Genomic DNA, 19,072 nt, shown 5'->3' on the forward strand with positions numbered 1-19,072 from the left:
CTGTATATACACACACATGATACACACTGTGTATTCCCCTGTGTCTGGGTACCTGTGCTGTATATACACACACATGATACACACTGTGTATTCCCCTGTGTCTGGGTACCTGTGCTGTATATACACACACATGATACACACTGTGTATTCCCCTGTGTCTGGGTACCTGTGCTGTATATACACACACATGATACACACTGTGTATTCCCCTGTGTCTGGGTACCTGTGCTGTATATACACACACATGATACACACTGTGTATTCCCCTGTGTCTGGGTACCTGTGCTGTATATACACACACATGATACACACTGTGTATTCCCCTGTGTCTGGGTACCTGTGCTGTATATACACACACACATGATACACACTGTGTATTCCCCTGTGTCTGGGTACCTGTGCTGTATATACACACACACATGATACACACTGTGTATTCCCCTGTGTCTGGGTACCTGTGCTGTATATACACACACATGATACACACTGTGTATTCCCCTGTGTCTGGGTACCTGTGCTGTATATACACACACATGATACACACTGTGTATTCCCCTGTGTCTGGGTACCTGTGCTGTATATACACACACATGATACACACTGTGTATTCCCCTGTGTCTGGGTACCTGTGCTGTATATACACACACATGATACACACTGTGTATTCCCCTGTGTCTGGGTACCTGTGCTGTATATACACACACATGATACACACTGTATTCCCCTGTGTCTGGGTACCTGTGCTGTATATACACACACATGATACACACTGTGTATTCCCCTGTGTCTGGGTACCTGTGCTGTATATACACACACATGATACACACTGTGTATTCCCCTGTGTCTGGGTACCTGTGCTGTATATACACACACATGATACACACTGTGTATTCCCCTGTGTCTGGGTACCTGTGCTGTATATACACACACATGATACACACTGTGTATTCCCCTGTGTCTGGGTACCTGTGCTGTATATACACACACATGATACACACTGTGTATTCCCCTGTGTCTGGGTACCTGTGCTGTATATACACACACACATGATACACACTGTGTATTCCCCTGTGTCTGGGTACCTGTGCTGTATATACACACACATGATACACACTGTGTATTCCCCTGTGTCTGGGTACCTGTGCTGTATATACACACACACATGATACACACTGTGTATTCCCCTGTGTCTGGGTACCTGTGCTGTATATACACACACACATGATACACACTGTGTATTCCCCTGTGTCTGGGTACCTGTGCTGTATATACACACACATGATACACACTGTGTATTCCCCTGTGTCTGGGTACCTGTGCTGTATATACACACACATGATACACACTGTGTATTCCCCTGTGTCTGGGTACCTGTGCTGTATATACACACACATGATACACACTGTGTATTCCCCTGTGTCTGGGTACCTGTGCTGTATATAAACACACATGATACACACTGTGTATTCCCCTGTGTCTGGGTACCTGTGCTGTATATACACACACATGATACACACTGTGTATTCCCCTGTGTCTGGGTACCTGTGCTGTATATACACACACATGATACACACTGTATTCCCCTGTGTCTGGGTACCTGTGCTGTATATACACACACATGATACACACTGTGTATTCCCCTGTGTCTGGGTACCTGTGCTGTATATACACACACATGATACACACTGTGTATTCCCCTGTGTCTGGGTACCTGTGCTGTATATACACACATGATACACACTGTGTATTCCCCTGTGTCTGGGTACCTGTGCTGTATATACACACATGATACACACTGTGTATTCCCCTGTGTCTGGGTACCTGTGCTGTATATACACACATGATACACACTGTGTATTCCCCTGTGTCTGGGTACCTGTGCTGTATATACACACACATGATACACACTGTGTATTCCCCTGTGTCTGGGTACCTGTGCTGTATATACACACACATGATACACACTGTGTATTCCCCTGTGTCTGGGTACCTGTGCTGTATATACACACATGATACACACTGTGTATTCCCCTGTGTCTGGGTACCTGTGCTGTATATACACACATGATACACACTGTGTATTCCCCTGTGTCTGGGTACCTGTGCTGTATATACACACATGATACACACTGTGTATTCCCCTGTGTCTGGGTACCTGTGCTGTATATACACACACATGATACACACTGTGTATTCCCCTGTGTCTGGGTACCTGTGCTGTATATACACACACATGATACACACTGTGTATTCCCCTGTGTCTGGGTACCTGTGCTGTATATACACACATGATACACACTGTGTATTCCCCTGTGTCTGGGTACCTGTGCTGTATATACACACATGATACACACTGTGTATTCCCCTGTGTCTGGGTACCTGTGCTGTATATACACACATGATACACACTGTGTATTCCCCTGTGTCTGGGTACCTGTGCTGTATATACACACATGATACACACTGTGTATTCCCCTGTGTCTGGGTACCTGTGCTGTATATACACACATGATACACACTGTGTATTCCCCTGTGTCTGGGTACCTGTGCTGTATATACACACATGATACACACTGTGTATTCCCCTGTGTCTGGGTACCTGTGCTGTATTCATGATACACACTGTGTATTCCCCTATGTCTGGGTACCTGTGCTGTATTCATGATACACACTGTGTATTCCCCTGTGTCTGGGTACCTGTGCTGTATACATGATACACACTGTGTATTCCCCTGTGTCTGGGTACCTGTGCTGTATACATGATACACACTGTGTATTCCCCTGTGTCTGGGTACCTGTGCTGTATACATGATACACACTGTGTATTCCCCTGTGTCTGGGTACCTGTGCTGTATACATGATACACACTGTGTATTCCCCTGTGTCTGGGTACCTGTGCTGTATACATGATACACACTGTGTATTCCCCTGTGTCTGGGTACCTGTGCTGTATACATGATACACACTGTGTATTCCCCTGTGTCTGGGTACCTGTGCTGTATACATGATACACACTGTGTATTCCCCTGTGTCTGGGTACCTGTGCTGTATACATGATACACACTGTGTATTCCCCTGTGTCTGGGTACCTGTGCTGTATACATGATACACACTGTGTATTCCCCTGTGTCTGGGTACCTGTGCTGTATACATGATACACACTGTGTATTCCCCTGTGTCTGGGTACCTGTGCTGTATACATGATACACACTGTGTATTCCCCTGTGTCTGGGTACCTGTGCTGTATTCATGATACACACTGTGTATTCCCCTGTGTCTGGGTACCTGTGCTGTATTCATGATACACACTGTGTATTCCCCTGTGTCTGGGTACCTGTGCTGTATACATGATACACACTGTGTATTCCCCTGTGTCTGGGTACCTGTGCTGTATACATGATACACACTGTGTATTCCCCTGTGTCTGGGTACCTGTGCTGTATACATGATACACACTGTGTATTCCCCTGTGTCTGGGTACCTGTGCTGTATACATGATACACACTGTGTATTCCCCTCCCTGCCACTCCCACCCCGGCCGCCTCTGGCTCCACCCGTGACAGCAGCAGCACTGAGGGGCCCCCCGGGTATCACAGCATCCAGCCACCCACCTGTGCTCGCTCCCAGGAGCCCGCAGAGTGCCCGGACACAACGTGAGATGCCCGCCCGCCTCGCAGCGCTGGCCGACAGACAGAACGCTCCTGGTCAATGGAGAACAGACAGCGAGAGATAGAGCGATATCACCTTACTGAGCCCGCGACCCGCAGCGACTCCCTCTGGGCTCTCTTATATGAACATGGAACGCGCTCCGCGATTGGGCGGCCGTGACAGCTTAGCGGCTCTGAGCAAGGAGGGCGCTGATTGGTCGCTGGGACTCTGTAGTCATTTCAATGTGCTGCTACTTTCATACTGTAAAAACAGGAGCGGGCGGGCAGGAGGGAGGGAGAGAGGGGGGGGGATGCTGCAAGGTGTGGAGTTGGAGCCTCACCATACAGCATGGATGGGGAATGTGTCACTCTCACAGAAAGGGACTACTGGCTGTGGGCCTGAGGCCTTCCTGTAGCTCAGCTCAATAACACAAGATGTCACCTACATTTTTATATAATAAATGTTTTATAAAAACACAGTAATAGGGATAGCTTTTCTTATTGTGCCCAAAAAATATGTATTGTTATTATTGTAAAATTTGTATCTTGTAATACCTTTTATATTAGAATAACAGAATTTTGGTAGATCAAGCTTTCGGGTGAACCTTCCTTTCTCAAGTCTAATGCGTGTCTGTGCCAAAATATGTATTATTATTATTATTGTAAAATAACAAAATTCGTATCTTGTAGTGACCTTTTTTTATTGGAATAACAGAATTTTTTAAATGACAATCTTTCCGGTGAACCTTCCTTTCTCAAGTCTAATGTGTGTCTGTGTCGAAATGTTTAGAAATGCTTTAGACGTGAGAGATGGAGGTTCTCCCGAAAGCTTGTCCTACCAAAATTCTATTATTCCAAAAAAAAAAAAAAGGTTATTACCGGATACAAATTTTATCCGTCATTTTACATCTGCATCACTGGTCTAATACGGCTGCAACTTCTACTATATTATTATTAGTATTGGTATTTATATAGCGCCAACTTATTCCGCAGCGCTTTATAATATTATATAAAGGGGGAAATTTAACAAAAATTTGACAATTACAAAATGTTAGCGGAACAATAGGTTGATGATGGCCCTGCTCAAATGAGCTTTTAATTAAGAGGGCCTGTGGTTTGTGGAAGGTACTTGAGGAGGCATATGCAGCATTTTTATTAATATTAATATTATTGTTATTATTATTATTATTATTAAAGAAATCCAGAGGGACATCTACAATTCACCAAATAATTCTTAGTGGCATTACTGTAATTTTAAAACAAATAATCGTCCAGTGAACCACATATGCAACCACTTGAAAAGGTATATATATCTACCACTAAAAGCAATACGTTTCAGCTGAAACTTATGCATATTTGGCTATATGTGTATGGCTTCAATAATGTTTGTTACTGTTTTATGTATTTTCTGATTGATATATTGCCAGTGCACCTCTGAATTGTTTGTGGCCTGTTGGGAAAATATGCCATTTTAGGGCTGATCACTGCTAAATCAGATAGGGCTTTCTTAGAAGTATGCAACATGCCATTGAGGCGGAACTTCCGTACTCCAACCAAGTACCTGCGCCCAGTTCTCTTCATAGCTGCTTTCAGGGACTCTAGAATGCTACAGCCCCAGTCGCCGAAGCTTGACTGGGGTCTCTCCGGAGATCTTCCACCTGACCGGGAAGTTGGCCTCCCTCCCCAGCGGCTGTTCCCAACTAAGTCAGCGGAGGTACTCCGATGGAAACCCAGCAAGCGGAGGTACAGGCAGTTGGCCTCTCTCCCCAGCGGCAGAGGCGTGGATACATGCCTGGAAGGAGAGTTGCAGCAGAATAGGCAGAGGGGATAATAACTGACTTAAAAATAAAAATATTTGTGACTATCATATGTATTTACAACCCTTTATTATGTTTATTTTAACAAATGCTTCTGCATAGAATGTGGTTTTACAAGCTATAACTTGCAATTTGCCTATGCCTTGCAGAGCAGGATTAAGATCCCTCGGGCCCTAGTGAGGTATCCAGTTTGGGGTCCACTCCTTCATTCTTTACATAGTGATGGTTAGGGGCTTCATGGTTCCGGGGGCCCCTGTCTAACCCTGGGCCATAGGCAGCCATCTAGGCTCCCCTAATGATTAATCCTGCTCTGATGCCTTGCTCCTGACGTTTCCTCAGTCAATCCCGATTTCCATCTTGACTGAAAGAGTCTGTCAATGGAAAGGCAATATTGCTTTTGTTTAAAATATAAAATATTTTGTTGTTTTGTTAAATATTAGTGTGAACCTTGACCATAAAACATAGTTGAAAGTTGTGCAAGTTTTATAAAAACTAGGGAAAAAGAAAAGCAGAGGGTCTGTGCATTGCACACATTAGTACCTGATGTATAAAACAAGTAATATTACTTATTTATGTCTTATTATTTATTAAACATCATGTAGTTCTATAATTGATCACTTCCTTCTTATCTTCACCGTTCACCTTTACATTTTAACTATTTGATGCCTAACACTACTCTGTGTAAAGTAAACCTACATTTTTTTGTTTTTGTATTCTTTATTTATATCATTCCACATGTGTATATCACAATAAGTAAGACAGTGCAAAAATTATGCAAAATAGCGTCCACATACTTGGTAAACAATCTTAAAACACGTGGAATTAGTTTTTTTGGAGGGTAAATAACTTGTAAAGTAATCTGCAATGCATAGAATCAATATAGTGGTCTCCCTAGAACACATGTGAGCTATTCCTACTACAAATATGCTCGCTTGGGCTTATATGTACAACAGATTTCACCCTTTCTGGTGACTTTGGGAGTGCACATATCTAGAATATTAGTCTAGTTCTAGTACCAGAAGGGGGGTGGTATGGGAGCTAATACACATTTGTGCAGCTTGGTTGGGTAAACATTATTCAAACGAAAAAACAAAATGTGCATAAAAGAGCTTCTTAAAACTTCAGCGTATGTTTGCAGTTTCGTTTGCAGAGTCAACAGTGCGGGATGTGGGTTGTCCTCAGGCCCGGACTGGCCTTCTGGCAAATGCCCGGTGGGCCGCGATGGCCATGGGCCGAGGCTGACAGGAAAGATCAAGGGATCTCCCCGACAGGCCCCTTTAGGGCTGGTGCTGCCTGACCTCCGACCCATAGAGGTGAGCTTTGTGCGGTGGGAAGATCAAAGATCTCCCTCACCAGCCTGCCTACTGATGCACAGTGCAGGCCATGTGCACATGTTCTACACCTGTCAAGGGGTGTAGAACAGATACTAATTCCACTGGACCACCAGGGAAAGAATTACTCCCCAGCATCATATCCTACGAAGAATCAAGGTAAGGAAGAGGAATGGGGGAGTACACTGTACATTTTTTTTAAATAATGAATCTAAAATATAAGCTGTTTTTTTTGCCCCATGTCCCCCTCTCACCGAACATGCCCTGTCCCTCCCTCTCACAATGCAGCTCCTGCCCTTCTCTCACTCTGTAGCCCCATGCTCCATCCCCCCCTCACCAAGCAGCCCCTGTCTTCCCCTCTCACCCTCCAGCCCCATGTCCCCTCTCATACCCTGCAGCCTCTGTCTCCCCCTCTCACCCAGCAGCCCCATGTTCCCCTTCTCACCCAGCAGCCCCATGTTCCCCTTCTCACCCAGCAGCCCCATATCCCCCTTCTCACCCAGCAGTCCCATGTCCCATCTCATACCCTGAATCCCCTGTCTCCCCCTCTCAACCAGCAGCCTGTGCCCCCCACCAAGCAGCCCCATGTCCCCTCTCATACCCTGAATCGCCTGTCTCCCCAGCAGCCTCTGCCCCCCAACCCAGCATCCCCTGTGTGTGTCCCCAGCAGCCCTTGTCTCACCCTTTCACGCAGCAGCCTGTCTCACCCAGCAGCCTCTGCCCTCTAACCCAGCAGCCCCTGTCTCCCCCTCTCACCCAGCAGCCTCTGTCTCCCCCCCGCATCCCCTGTGTTCCCCCAGCAGCCCCTGTCTCCCCCTCTCAAATCCTGCAGCCCCATGTCCCCCTTTCCACACCCTGCAGCCCCCTGTCCCTTTCCCACACCCTGCAGTCCCATGTCCCCCTTCCACACTCTAGATCTCTTATTCCGCTCTCACACGACATCCCCTATCCTCTCCCCCTCACACACACATCGCATATCACCCCACGCTACAAGTGGACTGCCCTGAGGGGTATTAAACAAATATGCCCACTTTGGAGAGGCACAAATGTCATTGGTGATGACATAATATGAACCATCTTGGGCCATGCCCCTCCTAGGGCTGCTCTGCCTTTAAATGCCCGGGCTGAATTTTTGTCCCAGTCTGGCCCTGGGTGTCCTCACAGAGCTCTCAGGTAGTTACTCTCCTGAGTGAGGTGCGTTAGCTCGGTCTGGGTACGAAGTCCACCACTGTAGATGGGTCCAGGTGGTTAAGGCCTGTCCCTTTATTCTGCTACAGCATCTTCAGACAAAGGTTATTCCAACTTTTGTGGGTTCTGGGCTCTATAAGTTGCCCCCAAATGTGAGAACAGGTGGAGTCTAGGTACCCCACAGTGGTAGGGGATATCTCCAGAACGTAGATGTTGCAATTGTGGTTGGAGTGATTTTTGTCAGGCCAGAGTGTCCCTTGTTAAATTCTGGAACAACATCAGATTGATGCCTTCAAAGGTGAGTGGGGTTTTCCCCCAGGCAGCCGCCAGTAATTGCGCTTTCTCCTGCACTGACTGAAACCTGATGATCAGAGCTGCTGTAGCTGTGGCAGGTGCAATCGCCGATTTTGGCAGTCTGAATAGCCCATCCTGCTATCCAACGAATCTTCATGTTGTATTTCCTCCTCTGCTGCTCCAAAGCCTTGATCTTCTGAATTGCGCAGTGTTGCTGACTTTGGAGATTGACCACTTTTTGTTCCTCCAAAGTAAGGCAGGTGCCTTGGGTATTATAAGAGGCCCCTAATAGGGGGTGTCTCGCGTTGGTGTCTTCTATGCCGTCCTTGAAGTAGGCCATATGCACAGTTATGCTTTGGCGGAGTTCAGCCAGCATCCGTTTTAGCAAATCTGCTGTGACTGGTTCCCCTGCCTGTGTAGCTTTGGCTTTGGGTGCAGGTGTTGGGCCTAGGGAAGAACCAAATAATGTCAAAGCGCTTAAAAATATATGCAGTGACACTACGTGACACAAAATAACAATAGATACCAAAAAACGTAGCGCACTAACAACTGCAATGGATACGATATCTTCTATATATAATCTGAAAAAAATATTAACAATATATAGTGCAGACTATCTGATAACACAGAAGAAGAAATACAGGAGTGTGTCTGGGAGTAAACTCACATGTTCCAGAGCCCTATCACCCCTGGCTCTGGGTTTGAATTGCTCCACTTGAGAGGGATATTTTTCTCCTGACTCATATATTGTCCCTTGGGGATGTTATTCAGGCAGGGACCATAGTGACAGCTATCAAAAAAAAAAAAAAGCTATTGACATCTACCTTCCTAAGGAGGGTTTTAGTCTGGATACTGTTGGCTGATATAAAAATATGTAGGTCCAAAAAATGTACTTCACTGTCGCTATGGTCCATGGTGAGCCTCACTCCCCAGGTGCTTGAGTTGAGATATTCAACAAAGAGCAGGAGCTCTTCTATAGAGCCCCTCCAGTCTCCAGAAGTCATCAATGAAACAGCGATAGGTGACCAGATTTTTGCCCCCAGCCATATCCGGTATCAAAGGAGTTGTCCTTGAAACAGTACGAGGAGACTTTATCTCCTAACGCCATTTTCTCCCACACGACCCTCTGCTAGCTCTGCAAGAGATCGCTGATGTTCAGACTAGTTGGGCCCTTCTCAGCTCTTGATTTTTTTATTTTCCGGCCCATTTCGGTTTCTCGGCATATAAGTCCAATTTTCACTCAGGTGAGTACCCAATTTCCGCCATAAAACTGGGTAAATCGTGTGTAATAGCACGGGGCAACAAGATGGGCGTCTGCTCCGGTCTGCAGCAAACTCCGCGCCCAACTGAACCAACTTTTGAAGAATCTATTTACCTGTTTATTAAATGTATTTTAACTATTCTAATCCTTATACTTCCAAAAAGACAGATATTTTCCAGTGTACAAGTTTACAAACAATTCCCATTATAGTGAATAAGATAAAAATGGTTCTACTCATGTGCTTTTTTTTTTTCAATCTGTTTTTATTGAGTAGTATAGCTGACAATCCTACAGTTCAAAGAGCAAAGGTAACATCATACATATCTACTTACAGTGTATATAGAAATCATAACTACATTTTGTTATAATAAGGAATTCGTCAGAGGCATGCTTAAGGACCTAGCATGTCTTATTATAATCTGCAGAAAGCATCATTAAAATATATCAAGGTTGAGAACGAAAATAAGAAAACATAAACAGTTGCACCATATAAGTGCCTGTAGTTATAGGGGCAAGATGTGCAGGAATAGTCCTCAAAGAGTAATCCCATAACTCCCAAGTGTCCCTATATAGGAAGGACAGCCCTCTTTTGGGCCCAAATCCCTCTGTATACTAATGTCCCTCTTTTATAAGAGCTCCATATTGTTGGTGTGTTCGAGTGTGGTTAACAGAGTTTCACCGCAATAAAACTCCCAGTAAAGTATCTCTAACCCTTTTTTTTCTGCATACATTTTCTTTAATGATTCGTACTCTATTTGGGATTCTTCTTTAGGTCAACCCCCCATAACTATGAACAAAGGAAAGGATTTACTTACGTGCAATCCAGCGCTGGACGACGGACCCAGCGCAGCTTTCGAAACCCCTTCATGACGTCACGGAAGCAGTGTGATGTCCAATCAAAGGCTTCTCATATAGAAGCCTTTGATGGGACCATATCGTCGCCTCAGACCACATGCGAGCGCTCTGAGGGGGAGATGAAATGGGGAAGGAGGGAAGTGGAGAGAAATATCGGTGCTGCTTTGGTAGACGGGGAGGGCTGCATGAAAGAAGGGAGGGAGGTTACATACAGGCTACCCCTTGCAGGCTAAAACCAGAAGTGGTTATGGTGGTTGGAGTAACCCTTTAAACTACAATAAAAGTTTTTAGATATCAGTCTGTGTAAATAAGATACATTGTTCTTGTTCTAAATTTCATTGTAGTTGGCCAAATTGTTATTAGTAAGTCACCTAACATTTCAAACCCCTGAAAATTCAAGTGTCGCCATTTGTCCATTTGAAATGTTGGGAGATATGTCATACTCAGCTTATTAACCAGTTCCTACCTCGTAAGCATGGCTGCCTGAAAATGGAATGTAAGTCCAGATACCCCATTGCTAGGAGGCTCATACACAATTCTAATATATGATGTATATATTTTGTTTTTTAGGTACTGTAGCAATACATAACAGAAATTAGGAATGAACCAAGAAATAGAAATGATCAATATGCATGAATTCCTACCCTTAACACAGCTAAAATGAATGCAGACAAGCAGAGAAAAGAACAAGGCAGTTGAAGTCTGACATAAAGGTAAAATATATATATTACACATATTGAGACTAAAGTATTTAAGTTGGAAAAACAGTTGAAATGAAAAATTTTAATAATGCAGTTATTTTGACCAATATTTTGCTTTTTTTTTTTTTAATTCACCACAAACCAAATGACTCTTTGGTGCAATAAAATACCTTGATGTGTGGTCAGACCCTTCGTAATGACTTTTGTCTGTAAGTCATTTGGTCTTTGGTGGTCATTTAACTGGACTTTGCAATATACATAGCAAAACGATGGCTTTATAGTGACATTACAGGAAGCATAGTTAGCAAACTGAACTAAGCCGAATTTGATTTGCAATACACTAATAAAGAATTTGATTAGAATACTGCCAGCCAACAGGACAAAACAATGTTAAACCTTCCTCAAACGACCTCCCGTGGCATTTTGTATTGTATTGGACGGGATACACTGGACTGGCTGTATTGGGCTTGGCTAGACATGGGTTAAACATTATCTAAGTAATGATTAGCAAGCCTGTACAAAGTTCAAAACAGACTAGGAATAAGGAGTACGGTACTCCTTGGTAGTGCACGGCAGAGCAGTTAGATAGACTAGATAGGAATTGGGTAATAAGACTGGCAGTGCCAGAAGCCTTAGGTAGGAGTGGAACTAAACAGAACAAATGGTGCATTGGAATGTTCAGAGTACAGCTATCACAGGGAAGGGTGTTGTTTCTCAAAAGTGGTGTCAGAAAAGTAGATACCCAGATGTTGTAAAACAACAACACCCATAATGATTTTAGAATGGCAAAACTTTATAGAAGTTATATTTCTAAAACATCTCGGGATGTACCTTCTAAACACATCTGTGTAAAAGCACAGCACATACATGCATGTGTAGATAGATTTATATAAAAAAATAGATAAATAGTAAAACTGACAGATACACACAAATATATTTTTGTTTGGACGACAGCTTGCACAGTGCGTATGCATCAGGTTGATCAGGGGGATGGTCTATTGGTACAGGTATTATTATTATATTTATATTTCGACAACAAATTCCGTAGCGCTTTACAATGGGTCGGCTTACAAACATGTAATTGTAACCAGACAAGTTTGACGCACAAAAACAGAGGGGTTGAGGGCCCTGCTTAATGAGCTTACATGCTAGAGGGAGTGGGGTATAGTGACACAAAAGGTTAGGGAAGTGGATGGGTAGAATAGTATTCAATGAAGACTTAGTGAGGGTTTTCAGGAGCCATTAGTAGTTTAATTGATATGTTTTTGTGAAAAAATTAAATTTTAATGATTTTTTGAAGGAGTGGAGACTGGGTGAGCATCTAAAAGAAAAGGGAAGGGAGCATCAGAGGTGGGGGTACGAACAAAGGATAGACGCAGGTCTTCAGCAGAGTGTAGGGGCCTAGACGGGACATATTTGTATATTAGGGATGATAGACAAGTGGGAGTAGCATTATGCAGAGATTTGAAAGCAAGAACCGTCATTTTATATTGAGCCCTATATCTTACGGGAAGCCAATGCAGGGACTGACGTGGTGAGGCATGGGAGGTGCGAGTGGACAGGAAGATGAGCCTGGCTACCATATTCATTATTGACTGCAATGAGGCAAGTTGGGAGCACGTAAGACCACTGAGAAGGGGATTGCAGTAGTGAAGGCGAGAGAGGACAGTGGCATGGACCAGCACCATAGCTGCATCTGGCGTTAAGTAGGGGCGGATGCGCAAAATGTTTTTAAGATGGAAGCGGCAGGATTTGGTGATCGACTGGACATGAGGGGTGAAGGAGAGGTCAGAGTCAAAGAGAACAACTAGGCAGGGCCGCCATCAGGCGGTGACAACCATGATGGTTGTCACAGGCCCTGTGGCCCCGGCCCCCACGTGTAGCAGCAGAGTTGCCGCCGGTGCAGTTACACCGGGGCCTGCACGCTGATGGGGCCCATCGGGTGGCCCATGCACTTAGGGCCACCCGATGGGCCCTATATCTTCAGGGACCCGGTCAGCGCTGTGGCCGTGTAATAGCGCGACTGGGCCCCTTTAAAAAAAAAACGCAGCTGCAGCAAGTGCTGCTGGGAGGAAGTGGTCACTTCCTTCCATCTCAGTCCACGCGGGAGGAGAGCCAGGGTGGAGGCCAATGAAGAGGGAGAGCCAGCCGACTCCTATCAGCCCCAGCCACCCTCCTGCAAAGAAAAGGTAAGAGACAGGAGGGTGGCTGAAAAATGAGTTTTGTGTGTATGTGTCTGTATGCATTTATGTCATTATGTATGTATCAATGTACGTCTGTATGTCAGTATGTATGTATATGTATGTATGTCTGTCAGTATGTATATATGTATGCATGTATGTCTGTTTGAATGTATGTCATTATGTATGTATGTATGTATGTATGTATGCCAGTATCAATGTATGTCTGTATGAATCTCTGTATGTATGTATGTATGTATGTATGTATGCCTGTGTGTCTGTATAGGTGTGAATGTCTCAGTATGTGTGTGTCAGTATGTATGCCTATATGCATGTGTGTCTGTTAGTATGTATCTGTGTTCTTTTGTATCAGTGTGTGTGTTTGTGTCTGTGTGTGTGTGTATTCCTGTGGGCGGAATTTGGAGGTGGACTCTGTGGGCAGGATTAGAGGGGGGCCCCAGGGGGCCCAGACCCCGAGCTGAGTTAGGGGCCCCAAAATTTCTGGTGGCGGCCCTGCACCTAGGCAGCCAGCCTGCTTGTTGGAGCTGATGGTAGCAGCATTAATGTGGAGTGAGACAGAAATGGGAGTAACAACACTTGAGTTAGGAAAGACCAGAAGTTCTGTTTTGGACAAGTTGAGCTTAAGGAAGTGGGCAGCCATCCAATTAGAAATAGCAGAGAGGCAGTCAGACACTAATCAAGAGGGGCGGGGAGATATCAGGGGAGGACAGATAGATTTGCATGTCATTTGCATAGAAGTGATATTGGAAGCCAAAGAAGCTGAAGAAGAGAGGCGGTATAGTTCGAGAACAGTAGGAGACCAAGGACTGATCCTTGGGGGACACCAACAGAGAGAGGTTGGGAGGAAGGGGCAGAGCCAGAGAAAGAAACACTAAAAGAGCATTGGGTGAGGTAGTCGTAGCACCAGGAGAGAGCAATATCTCATAGACCAAGATTACGGAGGATGAGAAGAAGCTGTTGATGATCAACAGTATCAAAAGAAGTGGAAAGGTCAAGGAGAATTAGGATAGAGTAGTGACCATGAGATTTTGCAGCCAGTAGGTTGTTTGATACTTTGGTCAGAGCTGTTTCCACAGAGTGCTGAGTGCAGAAACCAGACTGAAGTGGGTTGAGCAAAGAATTGGACTCGAGGAAATCTGTCAATCTCACATACACAAGTCTTTCAAGGATCTTGGACGCAAAAGGCAGTAGCGAGATAGGGCAGTTGCTGTATGGGGAGTTAGGGTCAAGGTTGGGATTCATGGCAGCTCCTATACTTTTTTTTTTTATTCTTTATTTTTCACACGATAGGTATAGCAAGTACAGTACAAATATCAGGCTTACGCAGAAGCCGAGATTTAAGAGAGCATCCTTAGATATACAACATGTATCATGAGCACGCATGACAAGCCCCCTTTAGATCCCTTTGTGCCTTGCCTCCCATCGATGGTTTTGTGTTTAGTCCAGGCAATGTATCTCAATAAGGAGCCCCAACTCTAAGCTAACCATATTCGTCTTTAGGCATCCTCGTTTCTCCAGCTGCGTTATCGTGCCTGGTTATTGAAAATTAAAAATGAGAAAAGAGGAGAGAAGAAGAAAAAAAAAAGAAACAATAAAGAAGAAGAACCTTACCCCTATACCATGGGGTGAGAGCAGGCCTAAACAAAGAGGGTTAAGGAGAAGTGAGATAAGAAGAAGCTAGACAAGAGAAGAGGAGAAAAGTTAAAAAGAAGAGGAAGAAGTAGGGGAGAGAAGAGAATTAGACAAAATATATATAAACAAATTAGGTGAGAGCAAAATCAGTGGTACATACACCAGATATGTATAATAAAAACATGCGATATTACCATGTATCTGGATGACCTAAAATGGTAAAATACAAGACATAGTATAGCCTGTATGTAAAGGTAAAACTAAGTGAAGAATAAAATATCCCACTCACGTATTCCTGAGCCTTTATAAGTGGCTCAGACTAAAGGCGTATAAACAGGAGACCAAATCGCTGAAAATGTGATGGAAGATTCACTGCACACTTTCACTTTCCCCCAGGACGTGTGAATCTTCCATCACCTTTTCAGCGATTTGGTCTCCTGTTTATACGCCTTTAGTCTGAGCCACTTATAAAGGCTCAGGAATACGTGAGTGGGATATTTTATTCTTCACTTAGTTTTACCTTTACATACAGGCTATACTATGTCTTGTATTTTACCATTTTAGGTCATCCAGATACATGGTAATATCGCATGTTTTTATTATACATATCTGGTGTATGTACCACTGATTTTGCTCTCACCTAATTTGTTTATATATATTTTGTCTATTTTATAGTGTGGATTGGAGTGAGACACACTTGGTGATTTTTGAGCATCCTTATATCTATTTCTTCTCCCCTTTATTTCTATTTTTCGAGAGAAGAGAATTAGTCTGAGAGAGTGGGGGGGGGTGCGGGTGGGTTAGCGAGGCCATCAGGGTTTAGGTCGCCACGGGGTCACTGCATTGTTTGTCCCCAGCTTTTACAACTCACCGATCCCTTTCAGTCACCGCTAGAACCCACTAAACTATTGTCCCATGGTTAACATATCCTTTGGAAAGTCACGGTCGTCCCCTTTAATCTAGCAGTCAGGTCGTTCATGATCCTGCATTCTTTTATCCTGGATACCACCCCTCGGAATTCCGGTCCCCCAGGTGAGAGCCAAGCCGTTGCTATTGCTCTGCGTGCGCTTAAAGTTATCGTGCGCACCAGTTTCTGCTCTTTTTTCGTCCATCCCTCAATAGATCTGTTTGGCAGGTAGATCCATGGGTCCATGACCACAGGCTTGCCAAACGTCTGTTTCAGTAGATCCTCTACTGATTTCCAAAAACAGTGTATTTTCGGGCATTCCCACCACATATAGATGTACGTGCCACGTTGTCTGCAGCCCCTCCAGCAATCGTCTGTGTCTATCTTTCGCATTTTGTGCAAAGTCACTGGTGTGGTATACCACCTGAGCATGGTTTTCCATGCCTGCTCCTGTAACGTGACGCAAATGTAAGTGGTCTTATTCGCTTCCCATATCTTCTGCCACTCGATTCCTTCCAGTTCTTCCCCCAGATCCGCTTCACATTGATCAGTGTACTTCAAGCTACCCCATTCTTTAGTTTCAGTGCTAAGATGGGCATATAGAAGCGTAATCATGCCTTTGGGGGCGGTGCCCTCCATACATAATCTCTCGTAAAAAGATAGCTTTCCCTGGGCTGCTACTTTAATATGGGGTCTCCTAGCGAAGTCTCGTATCTGGACATATCTAAAAAAATCTGCCGGAGTTAAATGGATACCTTGTTGGAGTTCTTCGAATGAAATTACTTCGCCATTTCTATACAGTTGGTGGATACGTTGTAGCCCAGTTTTTTCTATGTTTCCGAAGTTTCGAGGGGCCATTCCAGGTGGGAACTCTCTGTTTCTGAGTATCGGAGCCATTGGGGAGGGGGAAGAAGTAAGCCCATATTTGACACTGTTTGCATCCCATAATCGAAGTGAGTTGAGAATAGCCGGGCACGTCGCTCTTATCATAGGTCTATGTTCCTTTGAGACCCACATCGTGAACTGGGGGACGTCAAGTCCTACCATCATGGATTCAATTTCCACCCACCTCCGTTCCCCCATTGGGGAGTGCCACATGGCCACCTGAGACAGTTGGGCCGCCAGGTAGTAGTAATATTGTCACGACTAGTAATGTGGTCCAGCACGCAGAAACTATGTAAACATATACATAAGTCAGAAAAGGAAAAATAACAGGACAGAGCGTAAACCGGACCTTAGAATGGCCGGACTAATACGCTAGAGACAGAGAATGGTCAAAGGGAAAGCCGAGGTCAAGGAAGCCAGAGAATACTCAATACCGATAAGACAAGCCAAGTCAGGGAAACCAGAGATCAGAATAACCAGGGAAACGCCAAGGATCAGGATACCAGGAAATCAGAAACACGAAACTAGCACTTTCAGGAAACCAGGAAACTGAAACCACGACATGGCAAAGTACTAGGGTGATTTAGGGGTTTAAATACCCCTCTCTAAGCTATGATTGGTCAGAGGGCGACCTCTGACCCCAGAACGTGCGTGTGCGTTGACGTCGTGACGTCACGCACACGTTAGTATAATTCTCGGGGGTGGGGCTATCCATAGACGCGACCACGTGGTCGGCGCCATATTGGATTCGGGCGTGATGCCCGGAAGAACTACATGCGCGGTTCCCGGCTCTCCGACGAGCAGGTAAGCTCGTGTAGTTGGAGCGGTCGTGCCGGTCGGGCACGACCGTGAGGCTCGGCGGGCCGGTGACCGCAACAAATATAGGTTAGGTAGTCCCAAACCCCCTCGATCTTTACGCCTATACAAGACTTGTCTGGCTATTCTATGTCTCTTATTTTGCCAAACAAAGTCCCCTATCGCTCTTTGCAACGGCACCAGTTGAGATTTTGTGACGCGGACCGGTAGGGCCTGAAATAAAAATAGGATGCGGGGGAGGATGTTAATTTTTACCGAGTTGATGCGCCCTATCCAAGAGATAGGTTTGTCCGTCCACTTTTCCAAATCTCCTATCAGGGCCCTTATCATGGGATCGTAGTTACTAGAGTATAATCCTCCTGGATCTGCCGTTAAATGGACACCTAAGTATTTCAAAGAATTCGGTACCATACGGATTTGAAATGTTTCCTTTATTAGTGCTGTATCGTCCGCCGTTAAGCCTATTGACAAAGCGTTTGATTTCAGGATATTCGCTTTGTATCCAGACAGTTCCCCGTATTCTTGTATTACGTCCTGTAGTGCAGACATCGACTCAATCGGGTTCGTGACGGTCAGGAGGACGTTGTCCGCATAGGTGGAAACTGTAAACTCTTCATCGCCTACTTTAACTCCTCTGATATTGGGATGTCTACGTATCGCCTGTAACAAGGGCACCATTGCCAACACGAAGAGGAGGGGGGAGAGAGGGCACCCCTGTCTGGTTCCATTGTATAATCTAAATGGCTTCAGTTGCGCCCCCGTTATCTGGATCTGGGCCTGGACGTCGTGATACATTGCTCTTGTAACTCGCATGTATTCTTCTGGAAAACCAAGATGTTTCAGGACCGAGAACAGGAATTGCCACCTGACCCTATCGAAGGCCTTCTCTGCATCTATGGAAATCACTAGAGAAGGTGTTCCGGTGGCCAATTGTTTCCAGATGAGGTCAACGTTCCGTCTGGTGTTCTCGAATAGTTGCCTACCCGGTACGAACCCGACTTGGTCAGCGTGAATGAGCGAATTCAAGATCGGGTTCAACCTATCCGCTTGTATTCTCGCTAAGATCTTTAAGTCGTGGTTAATCAATGATGTGGGCCTGTAGTTTTCAGGTTGGAGCGGGTCCTTATCTGGTTTGGGTAGTAAAACTATAGTGGCTAGGGCCATCTCGGGGCCTAGATGACCACCTTGCCTCAGGTGGTTGAAGAGCGTCACCAACTGGGGTGTGAGCTCCTCTCTGAAGGTCTTGTAATATGTCCCATCGAATCCATCCGGTCTCGGCGCTTTGTTACCTGATAGACTCGATATAGCCCTGTCAACCTCCTCTTCGCTGATTTCCTCTCCTAGGTTATTCGCGGCCTCACCTGTCAGTTTGGTCATACCCAGGCCTTCCAAGTAACGTAAGATGTTATCCTCCTCCTGTCCCTCTCGGGAGTTCACGTCCGGTGTGGGATTGTACAGTTGTTCGTAGAATTCCTCAAAGATCTTCCCAATGTCCACTGGTTTAGTTTTTGTCGAGCCGTCCGAATGTCTGATGGCC

General features: G+C 45.1%; 1 protein-coding gene across 1 annotated transcript in view; it reads right to left on the reverse strand.

Annotated features, from left to right (window-relative positions):
• Window positions 1–3,837, reverse strand: part of NDRG3 (NDRG family member 3) — a 71,173-nt gene extending 67,336 nt beyond the window's left edge. Inside the window, exon 1 of the mRNA XM_063455803.1 lies at window positions 3,612–3,837. The gene's annotated coding sequence lies outside the window, so the exon portion shown is untranslated. The remainder of the gene's footprint in view (window positions 1–3,611) is intronic.
• Between the last annotated feature and the right edge of the window lie 15,235 nt (window positions 3,838–19,072).

This window comes from Pelobates fuscus, chromosome 5, assembly GCF_036172605.1.
Source record: "Pelobates fuscus isolate aPelFus1 chromosome 5, aPelFus1.pri, whole genome shotgun sequence".
NCBI lineage: Eukaryota > Metazoa > Chordata > Amphibia > Anura > Pelobatidae > Pelobates > Pelobates fuscus.